Raw genomic sequence first — 14978 nt, forward strand, 5'->3', positions numbered from 1 at the left:
CTCAGTCCACCTTTCCGTAACAGCCACTGCACCTTGGGGGGCTTCCTGTAGGCAGTGCTGAGCATCAGGCATAGCGCTCGTCCCGGCGTCACCTCCACTGTGGGTCCTTGAGGGTTTCTCTGTGCCGCGTCCACTGCGCCTCTAGCAGACATTGCATAGTGGCCTCTTCTCAATACTGCATCTAGCCTCTGAGGGCTTCCGGAAGGGGATGCTAAGGAGAGGAAAGAGACGCCGGTTCTGACATCAGCCCTTCCCACGGTACCTGAAAAGATGGTTGACCATAGAACATGCGCTGTCTCTATGTCGTATGTAATGTGGTCCACGTCTTCTCAATATCAAATTCAGTCGCAGAGGGCTTCCCCGAGGCAAAGCCGACTTCGTGGGAGACGCGCTGGTCTGGCTTCAGCACCGTTTCGCTGTGTGTGGAGAGATGGTCGACCATAAAACGTACGTGTGCATTATGACGTATGTCACATGGTCCACTAATTCTCAGCATCAGTCAGCCTGAGGGGACTTCCTGGAGGCCACGCCAGCTTGGAAGCGGGTGGTAGGCGCCATCCAGCACAGATCATGGGCTTTATGCCCCCCGGCCAACACTCAGCAATCCATCCCAGCCTTTCCGGGCACCCTGGAGGTGGTAGTGGCGTTGGGCGTGGGTATGTGTGGTCGTGGCCACCCTTGCTGGTGGCTGGTAACTCATGATGTAGATTGCCAGGGCTTCCGGGAGGTGGTCCCAGATGAAGGGAAGCGAGGCGAGGTCGGCGTCCCTTCCTGGTATTTGAAGACGCGGTTGACCATGGTGTGTACGCTTTATTTATGACGTAGGACACATGGTCTACTTCTTCTCAATATCACATCTTCGCCTTGGAAGACTTCCCGGAGGTGATCTCAGCTTTGAGGAGGAGCCACTGCCCTGGTACTTGGAGAGAGGTGGTCCGTGGCGCGTTCGCTTTATTTATGGCGCACATTACACGGTCGACCTCTTTGCGGTATCTAATCCCGCCTTGCAAGCTTTCCTGGAGCTAACATCAACGGCGGGTGGGCACACTCGGTCTGCGCTCGGTGCCACACGGTGGGGTTTGTTTGTGATGCATTTGTCTTGTGTGTGATGATGACTGACGCGCGGCAGCCTTATTCTCAGCAGACCCCGCTGGCCTGGCGACTTCGAGGGCAGAGCTAACTGGCGGACGAGGAGAATGGCTTCACCACGTGCCTGGGTACATGAGATGGTTGACCAGAGAGCACACGCTTTATTTGTGCCGTTTGTGACCTGGTCCACTAACCCTCAGTATCTAATTCCCTCTTGGAGAACTTCCGGAAGAAGTGCCCACTCTGGGGGAAGGAGACTTTTCGTGGTCAGCCGGGCTCCGCTGGACTCGGAAGAGAACACCTTCGAGGCGTCGGCCACCTGCGTGCCAGATACTGCAAACTTGGACTTGTTTTCAGTAGGGGATCTTGTCTTGGAGGGCTTCCAAGATGTGAGGCCATCCAAACTCAGGGGAAGGGGCATGCTGTCTGTGCCACCCCAAAGTACTGGAGTGACCTGCTGACCGGGGCGTGTGGACTTTATTGATGACCCAGGTCATACACCTCAGTATCCAGGGAATCCTTGGGGGGGAAACTTGGGGCAGGGGAACCCACCTTGGCTTGGGGTGTATGTGTCCCTGTGGTAACTGAGATAAGTTTGCCCTGGGAGTGAACCAAAAACGTGACCGCTCTTCTGAGCAGTGTCTCTGTGGTCTCACCAGCCTCTGGCCACGATGCCAATTTCAGGATGTTGAGGTTGCCACCAGGCCTGCTCCACTGGGGTACTTGGATGGACAGCATGCGCTCAACCAGTGGCTTAAACCAGCATTGCGACCGTCACAGAGTCCAACTCCGTACTCACAGGACGTCCAGGATTGGAGGTCAAGTCTGGGGAAGAATCAGTGGTGTTCTGGTCAGTGTTCATCCATGGTACCTGAAGAGAGGTTTTCTGGGTTTCTGTTTCTTTAATGAGGATGAAACACACCTGGTTAACCTCTTTTCCAGTATCAAATCCCATCTTGAAGGCCTCCGGTCCAGACCTCAGCTTCCGGGAAAGACGTTTAACTGTCAGCTCCTGCCCTGTGGACAGAAATAAGTGGTTGACCACAAAGCCTGTGCCTTGTATGTATGACTCATGTCACCTGTTCTACTAACCATCCGTGTGCAACCCATATTAACAGGGCTTCTGGGATTGGCTGTCAAGTCTGAGAAGAACCAGCTCAAGTCAGTGTAATTGGTGGGACTTGAGGAGAGGTTTTCTACTTCTCTGTTTCTCTCATGAGGATGAAACACACCTGGTTAACCTTTTTTCCAGTATCAGATCCCACCTTGGAGGCCTTCTGGTCCAGACCTCAGCCTGTGGGATGGGGTCGTGTGGTCGTGAATAACTTGGCCACAAGCCTGTCCCATATTTCTGATTTTAGCTACCTATTCCACTAACCATCTGTATCTTATCCATTCTCAGGAGTACTTCCCAAGGGAATGCCCACCTAGAGGAAGACCATGGTCCCCAAGATAGCTCCATGCCTGGAACATGCAGGTAGGTCATCTGTGGTTGCATTTATCTTGGACTTAGCCCAAAGACCCATGTTGGTGAATGCCTGTTGCATGGCCAGCATGCCCTGGACAGTGTAGGTAGCCTAGACCACTGCCCCTCACTCTCTGGTTTATTCCGAAAAGATGTCCTAGACATGACATCTTTGGGAAGAAATACCAGTTCTGAGATCAAGACAAGGCCTTGGCAGTGGGGTGGGGGGAGGGGGCGGTCTCTAGAATTGGTCTGGGATAGGAGCTGTTTATTTTCAGTAGGAATTCTGGAGTGCATTTACCTCTTTAGGAATGCTTGATGTTACACCAATTTAGGGAAGGGGGCTTTATCATCAACTGTGGTCCAGGAGAAATGAGCAGATAGCTGACTGCAGGCCATGTGCTTTACCTGGGACACACCTGGTTCACTTACCATTGTATCTACTTCATCCTTAGGGGGCAATGCTGCTGTCAAGGAAGAAGCTGTGTGTCTGGAGGTGGCTCTTTTCCGCGGTCCTCAAGGAGAGGTTTCCTTCAGTATACTCCATCTTTTGTGACAAATTATTCACACCAAAGGGCTTCCCCGGTGGCTCAGCTGATAATGTACCCATCTGCCAATGCAGGAGATACAAGAGATGCGGGTTCGATCCCTGAGTCAGGAAGATCCCCTGGAGATGGAAATGGCAACCTGCTCCAGTAGTCTTACCTGGAGAATTCCATGGACAGAGGAGGCTGGCAGGCTGCAGTCCATGGGCTTGCAAAGAGTTGGACATGACTGAGCGTGCATGCATCAGGGGGCATCCACACCAACCTCTCTTCAGTATCAAATACCAGCTTGGAAGAGTTCCTGAATGAGACAGAAGTTGTGGTCAGCACAAGTCCAGGGTGAATGAGCCCACACATCCGTTTCCCTTGCTCTGCATGGTGTATCTGGCGTTGATGTTCCTTTCCATTCTTTCCAGTAGGACTCCATGGAGGTGACGCCAACCTTTGGGGAAGGAAGTGGTTCTTGGTCGGCTCTAAAGCCGGGGCACAGAGGTAGGTTGTCTGCACTGTGTTGGCTTCGATGGCAGTAGGCCATGTCTCGGTTCTGGGCTTTTTCTTGGCAGTTGGGAAAGGGGCATGGGTTCTTGAGAAGGCCCAGATCTTTCCACTTCTTCTGTACTTGGTTTGATGAGTGTCAGAACGGTTGTGGTGGTAGCCATGAACAGCGCTGAAGAAAGTGAAAGTGTTAGTCACTCAGTTGTGCCTGACTCTTTGTGACCCCATAGACTGTAGCCCGCCAGGCTTCTCTGTCCATGGGATTCTGCAGGCAAGAATCCTGGAGCGGGTTGCCATTTCCTTATGCAGGGGAATCTTCCCAACCCAGGTCTCCTAAGTCTCCCTCATTGCAAGCAGGTTCTTTACCATCTGAGCTACCAGGAAACCCTACCAGTCTTTAATATCCTGTAGCTGATGCCCAAACATCATTCCTTCCACCAGAAAAGAGCCATGAGGGGAAAAAGAGAGAAAGGTGAGGAAGCGGGGTCGTGGTGGGGGGATCGCCTCTGTTGTGTCCAGGCAGTGGCTGCTGTGTTCTTATACTCTGATGGCTCACCAGGGACCAGAGCCAGATTGTGAGGATGGAGGGGGACAGCCTGGGTGGTAGGTAACCCTCTTTGATCTCTGTTCTAAAGGCCAGCTACGGAAAGAGGGGAGGGCACCATTATACCACTTGACAAGAGAAAGCCTGGACTTCTTTTTCCGTGACTTTTGACTCCTAGCTCTCCAGGCCTGCTTTGGGGTGCGCCTGCCTTCTTAGTGAAATGAAAGTTTGCAGAGAGCAGTATTCCCCCAACAAAGAATTATGGCCAAAGGGGTTTTGCAGTAAAACAGAAAAGCCAGCCCAGATGTGGCAAAAATATGTGGCCAACTGACTTCCAGAAATGAAAGTTGTTTTTCTTCCTTAATTCTGCTGATTTAAATGGAAGGCAGTGGAAGGTAGTTAAGTAGTGTTTCATGTGGAAGATGGAGGCCTGGCTCTATCCCCAGCTGTCCCTCCTCAGCCTTGGCGCTCACTTTACTTAGGACTAACTTGATATTATCCATCTGTTTTTAGAACCACAGCTTACCTGGAATATTACCCGGACCCATAGCCGATTCCATGCAGGGGCCTGGGTGTCTGTTCATGGCAGACCACAGCTCTGACCTCTTGACCACGAAATGCAGGATTTATCTATGAATTTGCTCCTGATGCATTGACCTTGGGATGCAAACTGTTGCTGGGACACTTCCTGAGGCCTGATATATCAATACTTCCAGAAGGAGATTGCAGTTTCCCCCTCAAGGAAAGCTCCAATTCCTGGAAAGCAGTTGTAACTAAATGTTCTCTGTACTGGTGGGAAATATTTCACAAGTGACCTCTTTCCAGCGTTCAGTCTTAAAGGGTTCCTTGGCTGCCCTCCGGAAGCAACCCCAAGACACTCGATTCAGACTTTTCGGTTGTACACGACACATGTCAGCTGGTCCGTCCGGGGCCACACAGACTCGGGAAAGCTCCAGCATCAGCGGAAGACTGCACGATGTTTTGTTTTTTTGGTGTATGCTTTTGACCAGGGCTAATCTTCGATACTTGAAGGAGAGGTTATCCGTGTTGTCTTCTCTTTATTTATGATGAAACATACACGGGAAACCTCTTTTTTAGTATCAAATCCCACCCTGGAGGCACGTCCTGTTCCCGATGCAGCCTTCAGGGAAGGGACGTGGCCAGCTGCACTCTGAGTAGCCAGGAGGAAGGCGGAATGTCATGTGTCGTAGGGCGGGGGTGGAGGGTGGCCTCCAGGATCCAGCCCTCCAAGCGACAGCTCCTTGGAAGGGAAGCCACGTTTGGAGAAGGGCCGGGCTTGCGGTGTTGGAGGGAGGCTGCCCCTTGCGGTTCTCGTCTGTCTGATGACTCACGGTGGGTGGTGGCGCCTCAGGGTGGGATCCGGCCCGGACGGCTCACTGGACACACCAGCCGCTCTCCAGGGTAGCTGAGGGGATGGTAGACCGGTGACGTACACTTAATTTATGATGTAGGTCACCCGTTTGACTATCCACCAGCACCCATTCCATCTGTGGGATGACATCTTGGTGCACATGGCGACTTTGGAAAAGATGTAGGAGGATCGGGGACTGGAATGAGTCTGCTGTATGGGAAGAGGGGTCGCCCTTTGGGGGCTCCCTCTCCCATCTTTGAAAAATGAGTAGAAGCAATTGTCAGTGAATCGTCTCTTCCCAGTCAAACCTTTCCCAGGAGGATGGTTAACCTGCCCTGAAAGTGTCAGGGAGGAGGCGCAGCCCACCGCACAGGTTGAAGGCAGGACGCGTGTGTTACCTGCTTCAGGCTCCAGTCTCTCATCTGTGTGTGTGTGTGTGTGTGTGTGTGTGTGTGTGTGTATTTGAGTCTGTGGCCAATAGTGCTGCTGTTGGGAGCACCTACTCTCGTGATGTCAACTCTATTCTGTGGGGTCTGAAAAGAGGCTGTCTGATGAGCCTGTCATGGATGAGATGAGTATCACATGGTCCATCTCTTTTCAGTAGTAAAACCACCCTGGAGGATTTCCTGGATGTGACTCCTGATTCCAGGCAGCACCACTGGTATCTGTACCGCCACCAGTGAGTGAGGAGGCGAGGGACTGGCCTCGGGGTGCTCACAGGCAGGTTTCAATCTGCCCCTTCTGGGTCGTTATCACCTATAGAATCCAACCTCTCCTTGAGTGGATTTCAAGTCCACGTTCATTACTTGGGGAGGAGGCTTTGTTGTCATCACTCATGTCTGTGTCTGTTGTTCAGCATTTTTTTGACCTAGGAGGACTCATCCAGACTGGACACTGGTCAGTGTCAGATGCTGCTTCAGATGCATTCTGGACGTGACACCAATGGCAGAGAAGGGGCCTTGGAGTTTGCCATCCATGAAGGTATGGATGTGGATATCTCATTCAAGACCATATGCTCAGCTTAGCACGTGTGTTTCTTGGTCCACTAATTCTGGGAGTCCTTCCCTGGTAGCTCAGCTGGTAAAGAATCCACCTGCAATGCCAGAGACCCTGGTTCGATTCCTGGGTTGGGAAGATCCCCTGGAGAAGGGAATGGCAACCCACTCCAGTATTCTGGCCTGCATAATTCCATGGACAGAGGAGCCTGGCAGGCTACAGTCCGTGGGGTTGCAAAGAGTCGGACAGGACTGAGCGACTTTCACTTTTTCTATATCTAGGACAAGTTCTGGAGGTGAGGCTTGCTCCAGGGGGTGAATGTGGGACTCACATTCTGTCACTCTGCTCTGGGACTGCCCAGCGTGACAGGGGCCCAAGAAAGTAAGGGGAAACTCAGAGGCTGCTTAAGACTGAAACTTGGAACAGGCACATCTCTGTCCATTTCTCATTGGTCAAACCAAGTCACATAGCCAAGCCCAAAGTCAAGCAATGGGCAGTCCACGGCACCACGAGGGGGTTACGACGAAGGTGGGATGTAGAGACAGGTGAGGGTGTGTCAGTCATCCACATGGGCCACCAAAAACTCAGGTTTCATTCGCTGCTCATCCAGTAAGTCATTAACCTCCCATGTCCTGTCTACGCGGGGGCACTTCTGTACGCTGAGGCCGTCTGCAGTGTTGACCCTGTCAGGCCCAAGGTTGTCTCCTTTCCTTTGAGGCAGTGTTGCCCTTGAGCTATCTTCTGTGTTCTGACAATCCCAAAACATCCCTTCTGGCACCCGTTTCATGAAGACATGTCACCTGATGCACCAGCAGGACCCATTTGCTCTCAGAAGTCTGCTGAAGTGATGTCACCGTGGAGAAGCTGGGCTGCCAGATGATCCTGACCTGTGGTGCTTAAGGAGAAGTTGCCCGTGTCTTTTTCGCTTTATATGTGACGAAACATTCGCGGTGCACTTCTTTTTCAGTATCCAATTCAGCCTCGAAGACTTCTTGGTTCCATTGCCAACTTCACAGAAGGCATGTGGGCACTTGTAGTGGACTCTGGTCAAGATTTTTGCCCCCCGCCCCGAATCTTTTTTCCTTCCCCAGTGTCGCCTGATTTCCTTCATGTTTCAGCCCCTGAGTCAAACCTTGTCTGAAGCTTGCCCTGCCTTGACGGTTTTCAGTTGTATAAGCCAATCAGTCATATGAAGCCTCTCTCTCCCTTTATTGTTTTGGCCAGTTTGAGTTGGGTTTTATCTTACTTGGGGTTTAAAGCATGGGGATACCATGCTGCTGCAGTGACCAAAAAAAAAAAAAAAAACCCTGCATTTATCTTTCAAGGATATATGTCTCTTGGTTCAGCTATCTTCAATTTCCCAAGGTGAATTCTTGGTGAAAAGTGACTTTTTCTTGTGGATTTACTGTGTTTGCACTTCAAAAGTGTTGTCCTCTTGGTTTAATTTAAATGACAAGTAATCCCCAATTAATGTGTTTTGTGTCCAGGGAACGCCATTGGCATGAGCCCTCTCCAAGAGACCTGAAGGACGGTTGGACCACAGAGCATCTCCCCTGCCTCCTTCACCCCCGGACTCCCCACTCCCTGGGAGGACTTCCTGGAAGTGATGCTGACTTTGGAAAAGACATCATTTCTTCATCCCCACTGTTCAGTGGCCCTGTGTGATGGATTTGCTGTATTTGTAACAAGTCATCTTGAACAGCCTGTCTTGTAGAACTAGACCATCTCTCGAAGGAACCAGGAGTGTCTGTAAGAAGGGAATGCTAGAGTCAGGAGCTTGCCAGAGACACCCTAGGGATGGTCCACGGACAGCAGATTCTGCTTCGGTGACTTGTCCCACCTAACTTGAGGTCCTTGGCTTCGCATTTCTCAAGAGCATGCTTTACAGAACCACTGACTCATGGAGGAGATTTTATTTCAGGGTCCCAGACCACCCCATTTCCTCTGAAATGATGCTCTGCATGACCATTTGTGGACTTGATCGCAAACATTAAGGAACCTGTCTGTACTGAGTATTGGATTCTCCCCGTGAGCTCTCCCTGGAATCATGAGTGAGAGAGAGGTTGGGGTTGACTCGCTTTATCCATATTGGCCATGTGATCCACCTCCTCCCCGTGTCACCTCACCTGTGAGGGCTGCCCGGATGCTGCAGACACGGAGCGCCGTCTGCCTCCTCCCAGGTGAGCAGACGCCCCATTGCTTTCAAGCACCCATTGAATGGATGGTGTTGGCTGAGGCCCGGCCACCACACCCTGACGCCCGGTATCCCTTCCATGCAGGTGAGCCGTGAGCACGTTCGTGCCCATCAGGACTGACCACTGGTACCTGAAAAGAAGTTGCCCATGTTCTTTTCGCTTGATATGTGACGAAACAAACATGGTGCACTTCTTTTTCGGTATCAAATCTCAGCTTGAGGAGCCCCCTGGCCCCCATGGCACTTCATGGAAGGGGCTCTGGTGTCCCTGCCTCTCTGGGTATGTATGTGGAGGCTGACCCCTCATCCACCGTGTGTTGGTGGATTCAGGGACACCCAGTGTCTGACCATCCTTGGCTTGATCACAGGCCATGCCTGCCTCTAAGAATGGGCACGACTGTGAGAGGCCTCAGTCATGTTCCCATTTCCTGCTGCAAGAGAGGCTGGGTAAACATGTCCAGGTTCCATAGTGAAGAATTTCACCCAACATTTGAGGGAGAGAATCAGATGAGAAGAGGCCCCCTTCCCGAAATAATACAACTAAACAGTGGTAGTGACAACTACAGGAACTCAGAGCCGATGAAAACGATCCACCAGCCCTCTCTGGAGGTGGCAGCTGGATGGTGCCCAGGTGCATGATGTTAGCTGTGGTCATCACCTGGGGGACCGTCCTCCACACCTCCCTGGGAGGGCTGATCAGGGACTCCTGCTGTGGGGGAGGGCGGTGGTCCCTGGGGTTCTGGGAGAGAGGTTTTCCTGGGACAGCCATTTCACTGGGACTAATTCTGCTCAGCCGCTCTTTCTATGTTCCAGTCCTGCCCCGGAGGGATGTGTTCCCAGCTGTTGTTGGCAGAGCAGGGACATTGGTGTCAGCCCCCTGGTTGGGACCAGCGAGTGGACAGCAAGTTGATGCTGTCTGATCTTTCAGCCTCTGTGCTCCATGCATTCTGCCGCCATCCTCCCGCAGGAGGCACCATGGGTCTCCATGGACCCTTCTATTCTGTGGTCCTTGAAGAGAGGTATTCCCAGGTGAATTTGTTTTATTTATGATGAGTTTGTCTTGGCCAACCTCTTGGCAGTATCAAATCTGACATGGAGGAAGGGCCGTTGGAGCTGGGACTGCTGGCGTTGGCAGGTCTGGAGGGTCAGTGGCCAGTTGCTGCCTAGAGAGTCCGAGTGGCAGTCCTGGACAGCTGGGCTTAACCTCAGTGTCTGTCTTCCCCAGGAGGAGTTTCTGGAGCTCTTTCAGGTGGACCAGAGGCCGCAGGGTTGGTTACACTCAGTGCTCTGTTTGGTACTAGAAAAGAGGTTACCTGTGTTTCTTAGCTTTGTTTATGATGAAAAATATGGGTGCACTTCTATTTGAGTATCATACCCCATCACGGAAGCCCAACTCTAGCTTCCAGGAAGAGACATTAATGACGAGCCCCATTAGTGGCACTTGGGAGATGCTGGCCTCAGCGGCTGCCTGCGGAACAGTTGACTCCTGCCCCACCCATCCCCAGGGGCCTGTCCTCCCTTAAGAGACTGTCATGGGGGCACAAACAACTTTGGAGAAGAAGCAGCTATCACCAGAGGTCTATCAAGAAAGGCTGTCCCAAGATGTGGCTCATGGAGCTTACCTGATTGACCAGGTCAAGCGCCACCGTCCCGGATGATGGGAAGGCTCAGATGCCGAAACACCTGCCAGGGGTTCTGAACCAAGGTAGAGGGCAGCTGGCCCTGGAGCCCCAGAGTCTCCGCAGCCCTGAGGACCTCCTGGAGGACGGATTCTGGTTCTGAGCCACCCATCGGATGTGAAGTCGCCCAATGGCGCCTTTGTCCTATGCCCAAGGAAACAGGAAAGCTACAGCTTTCAGAACCGAGCTTCCGTTCTACGTGGGAGGCCGTCCGCATCCTGCAGCTGATGTCAGGGAGGGCCACTCATACCTGCGTACCCAGGTAGGTCAAAGGCAGGCTCGGAGGGAGCGTGAGGTCTTTGATGGCATCTGTTCTCTGTGTGTGAACGCTCACCATCCATTTCTTTTGCAGGAGGATGTCCAGCGGACGGAGGAGGAACGTGTCACAGAAGCTGGTCTGAGATGTTCGAAAGGAGGTTGTCCGTGATGTATTTGCTTTATTTGTGGCAGATATTGCACGGTTGATCTCTTTTCTTCATCAAATGCCTTCTTGAAGGATTTGCTGCGTGTGGAGGTCAGGTTCCGGCATGGGGAGTGGGGAGGTGTTAGCCCCCTTCTGAGGGCATGGGAACAGATGGTTGACCAGATGGCTGGTGTTCTCCCTTGTTTTTCTTTTTTTCTTTTCTTCTTTTGTGAATTGAGAATGTATTAAAGAATACCCTATCATCCTGTTTTTTACAGTAAATCTGTCAATGTGAAAAATTAGGCTGTGTAACACCAATTTCTTTTAAACAGTTGACAAATAAATGTGAACAAAAGTTGTTTAGCACTTTTTTTTTTGGATTTTTAAAAGAATCCTGAAATACACAACCTCCAGTGTTTTGGTTTCCAAAGCGTAACCTCTGAAAGAATAGATGAGCCACCAGACATACGCTGAACAAATTATAATGATAAAGATGAGATGATCATGGGGATTGTTATGACTGTGTGGCAGGTATACTGATGTTTTAGTACAAAACTTATTTTTTCAGATTGTATTATTTTAATAATAACTTTTTAAGACAAAATACCAGTCTTCTTGGGAAAGTTACAATTTTAAAATTCTTAACAGAAAGAGACTACAAAGTCTTTACACACTCCTCAAGGGCCCCTGTGCTTTATCTCATCTAATTGCCTCTGACTTATCTTTTTGTAGTTTTGTTGGGGGTCAGAGTGCTGTTTTTAATGTGTACTTTCATCCTAAACTTGGAGAAGAGTTCCTCAAGACTTGTGGGCAGGTGGTTTATTCAAGGAGAGTTCTCCAGGAAGACCGTTCTAGTGGGAAGCGGGGGTAACAGGAGAGGGAGGGGTTAAGCCCAACAGTGAGCAGACACGGTTATCAGCTCATGGATCCCTGGTAGCTCAACTGGCTTGTTATCTTCAGCAGGAGACTCAGGGTGTGATGCCTGCTTCTTGGAAGAGACAACAGGTAAGTTGACATTGATTCCCCAGGGCCCCTGCAGAGGAGTTTTGTGGCTAGGCACTACATCTCTTCCAAATCTCAACTGGCTAACTACATTTCAATTAAAAAAAAAATACAGCCCACATGGGAATTATTCCTTAAACAGCATGTCCTCCTCATGCATGACCATGCTGGTAAGATCCACTCCTGGGTACATGAGTGATGTTGGTCACAAACTTAGACCCTCTGATCCCCTAAACATCCATGGCCCACTTATTCTGGACAAGGCTTCATGGACCAAACACCAACCTGGATGGCCTGGCATAGCTCCCGCTGGCCCGTGAAAAGCACTGGGCTACGTATGTTTGCTTTATTTATGACAAATGATGCTTGGGGGTTGTTGGGGGTTCAGGGTTGCTTTCTCAGCAAGCCAAGGCTGTAGGGGAGCTCTGGCTCTGTAGATGTTGGGGGTGACCTGGGCCCCTCCCCTTGGGGTCCATTCATCTCTAGGAGGAGTGCCTGCCTCCACCCTTGTGACAGGCCCTAGTTTCCCAGGTCAGGGTTTTTTTGAACCAATTTGAACTTTAGAAAAGCGATACTAGTATTGGTGGCTCTTTGTGGAATTTGAGTGGAGGGTCAACCACAGACTGTGTGCTTTGTTTCTGAAGAGTGCCTTTTGGCCCATTTGTCTTCAGTATTAAGTCTGTGTTTAGGAGGACTTCCTGCAGGTGGTGGCAACTTTGCAGAACAGAGACTGAGTCTGGGGTTATTGTTGACGTATTGTTTGCTTTAGGTCGGGAAGATCCCCTGGAGAAGGAAGTGGCACCCCACTCCAGTATCCTTGCCTGGGACATCCCATGGACAGAGGAGCCTGGCAGGCTACAGTCCATGGGGTCACAGAGAGGTGGACACGACTGAGTGAGGAACAGTTGCACTTTCATGTTAGGAAGCACGCTTTCCCAGGAATTCACAGCACCTACTTTGGTAAGTCTCGGTTTCCCCCGGTCCACCTGAAAAATGATTTTTTGTAAAATTTTTTAGTTGGGAGGGAGGGTGGCTGGTAAACATCCTGTTTTGCTGCCTCTTGGTAGGGTTTCAAGTGATATTGTTTGTGATGTGTTTGTCTAATGCACCCCAACAGCCTATCCTGTCGATTTACCCAGTCCTGCCTCTTGAGACCTTCCAAATAAAATCTCAGTTTCTAGAAGGTTCTTTGATGTCCTCATCCCTCCAAGGTATGAGAAAGGATGCCTGACTACCCTGCACACTTTGCCGCTCTCTGTGTTGTAGGATACCTCAGGAGGGCTTCATGGAATTGACCTTGACTTTAGGAAGGTCATAGGATTTTACTCTTTTTCTATGATATTTTCAGGACTTACTGAAATTATGGTTATTCCTACTGTATTTGCTTTATTTATGGTGATTTTTTGAAGCCTGTTCACTTTTCCGGAATGAGACTCTGCTTTTCCAGACCTGATTGGGGTGGAGATATCAGGATTTCCCTCAGCAGGGGGGCTGACAGCAAGGCAGACCCCAGGGGGCCAGGGTCTGATGTCATAGTTCCTTCATGGAGTTTAGAAAGGACTTGATGGCCTGCAGTTGCATCTTTTCCAGCTGCCTCACGTTCTGGCTTGTGCTTCCCAGGGCTGCTCAATGTTTGATATTCAAAAGGTGGATATTCCTTCTATGTTTACAGGATTGACAGCTAAACATAGAGGAAAATCCACATTTTAAGTATCTAAAGTTGCATTTGAGACATTTCTGCAAACAAAATCCGCCCCCTCATTGAAGAGAGAGGAAGGTTAACTGTCTCCCCTGAACACAACCACACACCACACACGCACACACACATACACACACGGAGGGAGTGAATGTACTCCACCTCCTTCCCCCTTAGTGATGGGACAGGCGACCTTTCCGGCCGCCAGATCCAGAGGCTCATGCCTAGTGGACCTGTCCTGTGTTATCTCTATTTTTGACGGGTTGTACTCAGGTTCATGCTTTCCGGGACTAAATACTTCTTTGGTATTTAAAAGGTGGATATTCCTTCTATGTTTATGTTATTTATGGTTAAACATAGAGGAAATTCCACGTTTTCAGTATCAAATGCTGCTTGGAAACTTTCCTGGACTGAAATCTCCATCAGGGGAGCCAGGTGGGGCTAAGCCCCTCCAGGGTAAGTGGAAGTCGGTGGACCCCAGCACATGTGATCCATTCCTGGCACATGTCTGCGGACCACCCGCTTGTCTTGGGGAGACCCTCCCGCTGAGCGGCCAGCTCAGGGGGAGAGGCTGGGGTCCCGGTTTCTCCAGGGCAGCTCAGCAGTTTTTGCTATGTGTCTCTCATTTCAGATGGATTGTGCCTAGGGTGACGCTTCCCAGGATCCATCCTCTTTGGTATTTAAAAGGTAGATTTTCCTTCTATGATTGCGGGTTTGGTGATTAATCATAGAGGAAAATCCACATTTTCGGTATCAAATGCTGCTTTGGAGACGTGAGTGGGACTGACGCGTGGGCAGGGGCAGGAGGCTGGGCTGAGCCCCTCACCTGGGTTAGTGGAAAGGTGGTGGGCTGCAGAACATGTGCTTCCTTCGTGTCATATGTCTGCTGACCATCACCTTTAGAAGCCCTCTCTCACTAAGGAGCCCGCCAGCCAAGGAGGCCGTGGTGTGCGGCCGCAGCTCCGCCACAGGACCGGATACAGCTTCCCTGGTCGTCTTGCTTCCATTTTCGGTAAATTATGCACGCAGGTCCTTTCCAGAACTCCATCTTTCTTTGGTATTTAAAAGGTGGATATTCCTTCTATGTTTACGTGATTCATAGATAATCATAGAGGAAAATCCATGTTTTCAGTATCAAAAGCTGCTCTGGAAATGTTTCTGGAAGAGACTGGAGAGCCAGGCCTGCTCCCAGGACCCCGGGCCTGGGCAGGTGGGAAGGTTGGGGGGTGGATGGCATGCCGTGTCTTAGTTAAGGACGGGGGTTAAGGACTTAGTTAAGGCCTGGGGTTCATTCATACTCGGGAGGCATCTCTGACCGAGCAGCCCACTCGGTGAGAGGTACATCGTGGGTCTCTCGTCCGCCCATCTGTGGAGGCTTGTCCCCTCGACGTGACTTTCATGTTTGATGAGTGAAGCACAGATTGGAGCTCTCCTGGACAGAATCCTTCTTTGGTATTTAAAAGGTAGATTCTCCTTCTATGAGTACATTATTTACGAT

General features: G+C 50.7%; 1 long non-coding RNA gene across 1 annotated transcript; it reads left to right on the top strand.

Annotated features, from left to right (window-relative positions):
- The first annotated feature begins 933 nt into the window (after positions 1-933).
- Positions 934-3223, top strand: LOC122706897. Its single transcript, XR_006344500.1, has 3 exons — positions 934-1939; positions 2032-2566; positions 3010-3223. It is a non-coding gene; the product is annotated as an uncharacterized LOC122706897 (long non-coding RNA).
- Positions 3224-14978: the final 11755 nt, after the last annotated feature.

Source organism: Cervus elaphus, chromosome 13 (assembly GCF_910594005.1).
Source record: "Cervus elaphus chromosome 13, mCerEla1.1, whole genome shotgun sequence".
NCBI lineage: Eukaryota > Metazoa > Chordata > Mammalia > Artiodactyla > Cervidae > Cervus > Cervus elaphus.